Source organism: Ruditapes philippinarum, unplaced genomic scaffold (genome assembly GCF_026571515.1).
Source record: "Ruditapes philippinarum isolate M1 unplaced genomic scaffold, ASM2657151v2 ctg5928_1_1_1_1, whole genome shotgun sequence".
NCBI classification, from domain to species: Eukaryota; Metazoa; Mollusca; class Bivalvia; order Venerida; family Veneridae; genus Ruditapes; species Ruditapes philippinarum.
Window position 1 is genome coordinate 75,349 of NW_026866992.1, and position 8,372 is coordinate 83,720.

Genomic DNA, 8,372 nt, shown 5'->3' on the forward strand with positions numbered 1-8,372 from the left:
ATCTTGCAGTATGGCACAGGGATTTGTGTCTCCCTAACTTTGTGCCTGAAGTGTAAAACAGACGGAACTATTTAAAAATGGTAAAATAATTTTCAACACATTCAATTTTCAAAACCCAAAATTTTTTTTTGTTTGGCCGGGAAAAAAATATAATTTTTTTTTGCGAATACGAATATTTAATTTACAGGGAGATTTTTTTGTCATTTAAAAGTTTTTTCCTCAGGGACAAAAATTTTTCAGAGTTAATACACTACTAATGAGTTAAAGAAAAGAAATGTTTTTTTACTTTTCATTTGTTTTCCTAAGGGCTGATCTGTTAAAATTTGGTTTAAATTTTAAAGTGTCCCGTTGTCATTCTACCCCTTATGAAAATTGCTAAGTGTATACCTAGATGTAAAAGACATTTTTAATTAAGGATTTAAATTAAAAATTTTTCAAAAACAAATTTTAACAAATTTTAAAGCCAACAAAGAGTTCAAGAACAAAAAAATTGAAAATAAAATCCTTTTTGATTAATATAAAGGAGCTAAAAAATCTTTGGGGACAAAAACATTTTTGCCCTTTCCCGCAAAATATTAAAAAACAAGTTATAAATAAATAAAAATGATCAAAAAAAATAAAAAATTAAAAAATAGTTAAAAAGTTTTTTTGGGGAAAATGTTATTTAGTTTTTTATATAAATTTGTGTAAACATTAAATTTTCTTTACAAAACCCCGGAAATGTTTGTGTTGGTTTTTAAATTTTTAAATTTTTAAACTCTTTTTTTGAAAAGACGTATACGTCAGTTTTTACATATCCGTATGGATCCCCCCCCATTTTAAAAGTAAAAAAATAGAAAACCCCTAATTTATAATTCTTATCACTATTATTGGCTCGTTTTGCAATATTTCTGTCAATTCTATTCATCGCCGATATTGATAATCATCATTCGGATGACACATAATTACTTGGCTTCTTTGAACATGGCGTTTGTTTGTTTCCTGGCCTTTTGAATTTGATTTAACTTTCTAAGATATTTTAACTCGTTTGACTTTTCTGCTTTGAGTGATAACCAATTTGGTTTCCTAACAAAGTAATTTCCTTTTGTTCTGAAAGTTCGTTTTCACTCGTCTTACTAATATGAATGCATATTTACTCTTGTTGACTTCTGTAATCGCCGGAGCCCCAAGTTAACGAAGATAGCATTAGAAGTACGTTCTGTTGTGACTTCATGGTATCCTTTATGCCAATCAGAAAGCATATCTGTCTTAGTGTCAGCATAACCGTCATCTTGGCGATGAGGGGGACTTTGCCCCTTTAAACCCCTCCAAACAGAAGGGGGCACATCCCCCTTCTGGCAACCCCCTGATGTATCTTGTGGATGGGGGGCGGCGCCGAAAAAGTGGATGGGGGGCGGCGCCGAAAAAGTGCTCACTTTTTTGAGCAACATTTCTCAAACGAAAACATGTGTTTGGGGCCCAAATAGGACATTTTTTCACTAGTTCAGGCCTAAAAAAAGGGGGGGGGGGGCTCGAAAGTGCGTTGTTTCGCCTATATATGAGGTAAAGGGTTGAACATCGCTGTCATTTTCCTGCTGAATAACGTTTACCTGTACTTAGAAATCGTACACGAGATATTTAAACTAAAATAAAGTAGGGTATGCAAAATGCTTAAAGTGACATTATGCTCATTGTTTCATTGTAAAGTTGAGCTGAATTGACTATATATTTCAATTGATTGACTAACTTACTAGTAATTGTAATTGACTAACAGTTTATATTTGAAAATGTTTAAGATAAAATATTTGAATTCAAATAACTTGCCCATCACCGCTGTGGGTTCAAAATCCGATGGGAATCATTTTTCATGATTTCTTAATATCAGGAATTCATCAAGCTAGCTAACGGAAATTATGTGGTTCTACTCAGGTCCCCGTTGACGTCAATTTTAAATTGGATAATCGATATTTCAGTGCAAGTTAGGTGAACTAATTTAATACCATCATAACTGGTTTTATAACATTTTTTATATTAAACGATTATTACTCATGCAACATTTCTACTCAGTGCATTGTTTGTAATGTCCAAAAAAAATCAAAACTTTTTTAATGAAGCGGACAGAGGGAAGTTTCAAAAGTGAAATGATAAATATTCTAAGCTTAAAGGAAAACACAGGATCCGTTATGTAAACCCGTTCTTTGTTTTGAAGGAAAAGCTACAATTTGTCAAGAATACTAACAGTGGAATCGTTGGAATCGTTGCACAGTTCCTATATAACAGTGATACAACTTTTACTTGATTCAATGACGAATCAGTATTTATTTTTTGTTTGTTCACAACAGTCTCTCAAAATGTTTTAACCATTGTTTTACATGAACCAAAACCCACCACAACTCTCAACTTCTGTAGAAAGGTCTTTTCATTAACATAAAAATGCAAATTATGAAGTTGTACATACTGTGAATAACACAAGCATTGTTTTTACGTTCAATCTTCTTGGTGTCTGACGTATTACAGAATTGTAGAATTACTTTAAAATATTTGCATATAATGTTTATTAACAGAAAAATGTCTTTATATATTCACTGTGTATACATTGAGCAATGCTGTACATAACGAAAGTAACCCTTATCATAAAAATTACAGGTTACATAATTGTACTCAATCTCACAATGAAATTTGAGACCGGAACACTGAATTGTTAAGAAATAACTGGAAACATTTACGTGATAAAGATATTCACTTTACTGCTTCTTTATTATGTGTTTTTAATGAAAAGTCAAAACAATATGTTTAGCTATACACCCAACCTTGTTCCAAAATCGGTGGCAAACTTTGCATTTCGTCTTGATACATTACATCGTTCTTACCTCTATAAATAACCAACACCTATCTTTTAAATAATCTAATTAAAGACATTCAAGTACTGGGAGGAACCAAAGAAGGCTTAGAAGTTCTTAGGAAAAAACATTCAAAATGAGTCTTATTTGATTTTTGGGCCGTTCTTATCCTAAGAAATTCGCGTACTATCAAATAAAAGGACATGCATTTTAGATAAAGTTTGCGGAATTCTTAATCAATAACAAAGATAACGGGTTTTACGAAGTAAAGATAAAATAGAGTAATCTGAATACAATTTTTCACGATTATTCACTCAGCTTCTTATACGTAAATATTGTTTATTAAGATAAAATAACCTGTTTAGCAATGAATTGGCCAAATTAATGGTTAAGGGTTTTTGAAAGCTCCGTTAAACAAATGGTTAAAGAATTGATATCTTTATCGTATTTGAATGATGTTAATAGTAAAAACTGAAGGATAGAAGCGGGTGTCAATTTACGGTGTAAATGGTTGATAGCTTGTTTTTTCTCTTTTATTTTCTGAGTGCTTTTTATCCGATGTATAGTTTCAAAACAGTATAAACATACACCAAATGCATATTAATTTACATGTTGCTGTTAACTGTAATCATTAAAACTATTTTAAATGCTGAAAATTTAGCACTAAAAATATTTTTGACAAAACAAGTTTTAATCTGGTCGAGATAATATGAAAATTTAAAAACGACTGTAACTTCTTGACTAAATTTTGAATTTGAGAAGTCTCACGGTTCGCGGGTTTGAAATGACCGCAACCGGCCACCATACAAACATGTTAATACCTTATGCGATCGTAACTATCCCTGGACTTCTATCAAATATCAACATATTTAAGAAAGAAAACAAGGTTTAACACGGATTCAATGTAGTAAGTTTCTCAGCAGAGTAACTAAATATAATGCATTTTCAATACAAGCTTGATAATACAGGTTACATTAATCAGGAACTAATATGAAATCTTATTAATATATTAATTTAAATATTTTTCTATTTCCTTTGTAAATATATCTACTGCAAACACTATAATAATTACTGATCATGATTAAATTTTTGAATAAGCTTATGTTTGTTATATGTATAATTATATTTTTACATGCATTGCATTACTATTCATAACACATCTTTTGTTGATATCTTTGCTATTAACAAAATCTTTCTATGCGAAATTTCTACTAAATTTAAGTAATACTCTTGTCGAGTGTGTCACATTTTGTCCTCTACAAAAATTACAATTGACTACATTCTATAACATTACAAGATAAGTTGGGTATGTAATATTACAGCATAAGCTTCTTTAAATAAGATATATTGATTCAAATAAGCCTGTTTGGGAAAGCGAGAAATTTCATACACGAAAGAAATTTTGTAAAAGGTCTATAGGGCCCCAAAGATTGTAAGGAAACACATGTTTATTTTTTGAATTTTTTTCATTTGATTCCAAAGGGAAATAGCACTTAAAACCCAAATTTAAGGCATTTTATGTTTTTCATTGTTCTTTTTAAATTAATAGGCCCCAATTACCCGTTTAAAATTTTTTGTTTTTAAAACCGGGGGTCTTATTTTTTCCTTTTCCTTTAAAAAGGGGTTTAAAAAATTTTTAAGTTTTTTAAAAGGCGTGGGGTTTTAAAGTCATATTTTAATGTGGGGATTGCAATTTTTTATTATACAAAATTTTGCAATATAAAACAAAAATATAAACAAAAATGTAAAAAAACAATGGCGTTTTAATTTTTTTGCGCCCAAAATCACCAAAAGTATAAAAAAAAGAATTACCCTTAAATTTTTAAAAATGAAGTCATTAAAAACTTAAACTATTTAAAGAGAATAAAAATTGCAAGTTTGGGAAAAAAGGTAAAATGATTTGAATAGGTACTTAATTTTTTTGGGGGAAAAAAAGGTAAAAGTATATCATTATCCCCTAATCAAAATAAATCCCTTGAACAGAAATAAAATTAAAAGATTAAAACATTTCAAAAAAACGTAAAATTTACAGGGGGTTTAAGCTTCATAGCATAAATTTAATTTTCAAGTACCCTAATCTTTTAATTTTTTTGATTTGGGTTTTAAATTTTCAACCCCCCAGTATGTAAAGGGCATTAAATGTAAGAAAATCTTTTCTCAGAACAATTTTTAATATCAAATTTTAAAAAATTTCCCGGGGTTATTTTCCCTTTGTACCCAAAAAAATGCTTTTAAAATTTTAAAAATAATTAAAAATTTTGTTTAAAGGGACCACTTTTTTAACATTTCTGTAACATGAATATTATTTCATGATTTAATGTTTTCATCTCTTTATTTTCTTTTGTATTTAAACAAAATTGCTGGGATCGTAAGTTTTCAAATTTGCTGATGTATTTGCGAATGTAATTTAACCAAATTAGCTGCTCACTTTCCTTATCCAAGATAAGTCTAGGTACATCTTTTAAATAAATAAATCTTAACTAGATACAAACACAAATTTAATCATATCAATTGTATAAAGCCTGAAGTTATCAGGAAATTAATATTAAAGCACAATATACTGAAAATAACAGGCATTGATGAAAATATTGGCATCGTCTATTAAAGTATTGCATAACAGAAATGTGTAACAGTATCAAGTTGACAAAATAATCGTTCAAATACACCTGTTAAACGTTCTCTATAGGAATTATTTTAAATTTAGCATATAAGCGAACAGACCTTAGATATAAATTTCAGGATAAAACCTTGAACGTTATTATTAACAATATGACGACGTTCTTATGTCTCGCCTACTTTAAACCCACAAAGCTTTATGTCTAGTTTGTTGTTTGGTTTTAAGATAAAAACCAACAACAAATCAAAATATGTTTATATAACCCCTATATTTATAGCCAAGCTTAACACGTTTCCTGATAATGCAAGCTAGAATCCATTACAGACTGAAAACATAGCAAAACCTTACGTATTGGAGTAAATATGTAAAGTCTATATGTAATGTGAAAGCAGTATTGTGTATTGATTATCAATCTATATAATTATTTTCAAAACGTACATTCAAGGATAATAACTAATATTACATAGTACAATATTTTTACAAAATAAACATTTTGAGCTAGCTTCTATTAAGATGTTTGCTATGTAACAGTTAGACGCCGATAAGAAAAAACAAACCATTTAAACAAATCAAAAGGGGCGACGTTGGAGCATCTGTAGCTGCTTATTTTTTTCTTTATAGCGTCTAACTAAATTGGTGTTTGACCTGTTTTTTGTAAGCAGTAATAACGTTTATCCAGCTTGACGCGACCTTGAAATAAATTGTTAAATAAACGCTTTCGATGACAGTTAATGCAATGTGGACAGTCAGATTTTTTAAAATTTAGGCATTCTCATCGGACGAAAAAGTAGGACAACGAGTTAAGTTTAATTGGATCATGTAAATTTGCAAGATGTACTAATAGTGCTGCAAATCAGCCCATTTTACTAGCCTATTTAAAGGGGTAAGTGGTCTATGTCAGCCAACAGCAAGTTTCATATACCAAAATGTTCGTCAGGACCTGTAGTTTCTGGAATGGATATTCATTTGGCCCAACCCCGATGCGAAGCTAAGATATCCAAGATGGCGTCAAAGATGGCCGCCAAATCCCTAAATATTATAGTATATTTACGTTGGCTTATTTCCTTTTTCAGTTTTGTAAATCAATTGAAATTTTGCATAAAATTTATTATTTTCAACTCAACCATGCTATAAATTTTGTCTTTATTGATTTTTTTCTAGTTTTCATTGCCTAATTTTAAAGAAAGAAGAAAAATATGTTGCAGTTTGGGTGTCCTTTTCTGAATATGTGTAACTTATTAGTTTTATTCCTGTTTAAACTGAATAACATTCATGATTTCGTTTAATACAGCTTTAAAACTATATCTACGCATATTTAGAATAAGTCAGAATAAGCGAATTATGCCATAAATGTGTTTTATTGATCTAAATTCATATACAAAGTGGGTGGGGTATTACGAACGGGGAGTCAACTTTAAATTAAATACTTTTTTTGTTTTATATTGTTATCGTGATATTAAAAAAGTTAACAATTTTATTTAATTGGTTAGTGATGAGACATCTTACCTTTCATAGAAAATGCCCTGCATGTGTGTCTAAATGTTTGAAATACCTATTTTATTTGTTTTATGCACACAATAAGGAACTAATTTACTGACCTGCAATTCGGTATTTGCGTTGACCTTGTGCTACCCTTTTGTTAAGGACTTGTTTGCAAGCTTGTTTCTCCTTAGCCATAAACATTCATTGTAAGTCTTCAAATATGATTTTGATTATACTTGTAGGTCATGGTTCAAGACCCATAAGCTAAGCATTTATTAGGAAATAATAATATCTATTTATTAATTTAAAGAATTTCTCGGACAAGATTTATCTCCACAACCATTGAGGTGATGCACTTTAAAACTAAACACATCTTTGAGATCATTATTGTAGGTTACTTCCCTCTAACATGTTTTTATTTCAAAGAGTTATACTACTTTATGAAATAAGATAATTTCTTTATTATGCAGGCTGTTGATTTTAAATATTCGAGCGTTCTGTCTGACATGCAGCTCTTGTTTTTAAGGCATTGGCTTAACATATGATAATCTACAATTGAACCATATTTGGAGTTTTTGTCTTTATTGATGACGGATATACATGTAATATATACATTAAAATGTAAAATGTAATTTGCTAGAACGGGTAGGTTATTCAGTTTACAGTAAGATACTTTTCTGCTAGACTGTATCTGAATTATGAATAAAATATTATATAAATATAAATAAATATACATTGAGTGAATTGAAAATATATATTATCAGGGGCAGTTTCTTTTTAGCTCAACTATTCGACGATTAAGGACAACTATCCTAGTCGCCCGAGCGTCGGCGTTAAAAGTTTGCGTACCATCTCAAAGTCCATTGACATGTGTCTTTGAAACTTGCAACACTTGTTTACCACCATGCCCTCCACTTTAACACTGGAGGTCTATCAAGCATTTTGACAGAATTATGCCCCTTTTCTCAACTTTGAGTTTACGTTACCACCTCAGATAATTTCAAAATTCCATCGATATATCGCTTTGAGACCTTGCACACTTGTTCACCATTATAATCTCAACCTGTGTACAGAGGAGGTCACTGTATCAAGCTTTTTTTTTTACAATATTATGTCCCATTTTTTCTACTATCAAAAGCACTGAGAATAGTCGAGCACGCTGTCCCTAGTGACAGCTCCTGTGTATGATTTTAAGCATTTTGTTTCAAGTTTGTTGTTAACTTCATGCGAGGAATTAAGAAGAGCTTTCAATTGGACGAAAAAATCTAATTTTTTTTCCCTGGCGGATACTTGATAGTTATACTATGTGCTAGGGGGGCGTTAGAGTAACATAGCACTTTCTAGTACCGTCCATGAACAGGCTCAATCAAACCGAGTCTGCAACAGCAGGTTAACAGTGTTATATTTATAGGTCCTTCGGGATGGTGGTGGTTTGTATCGGTAGTTTTCAAATC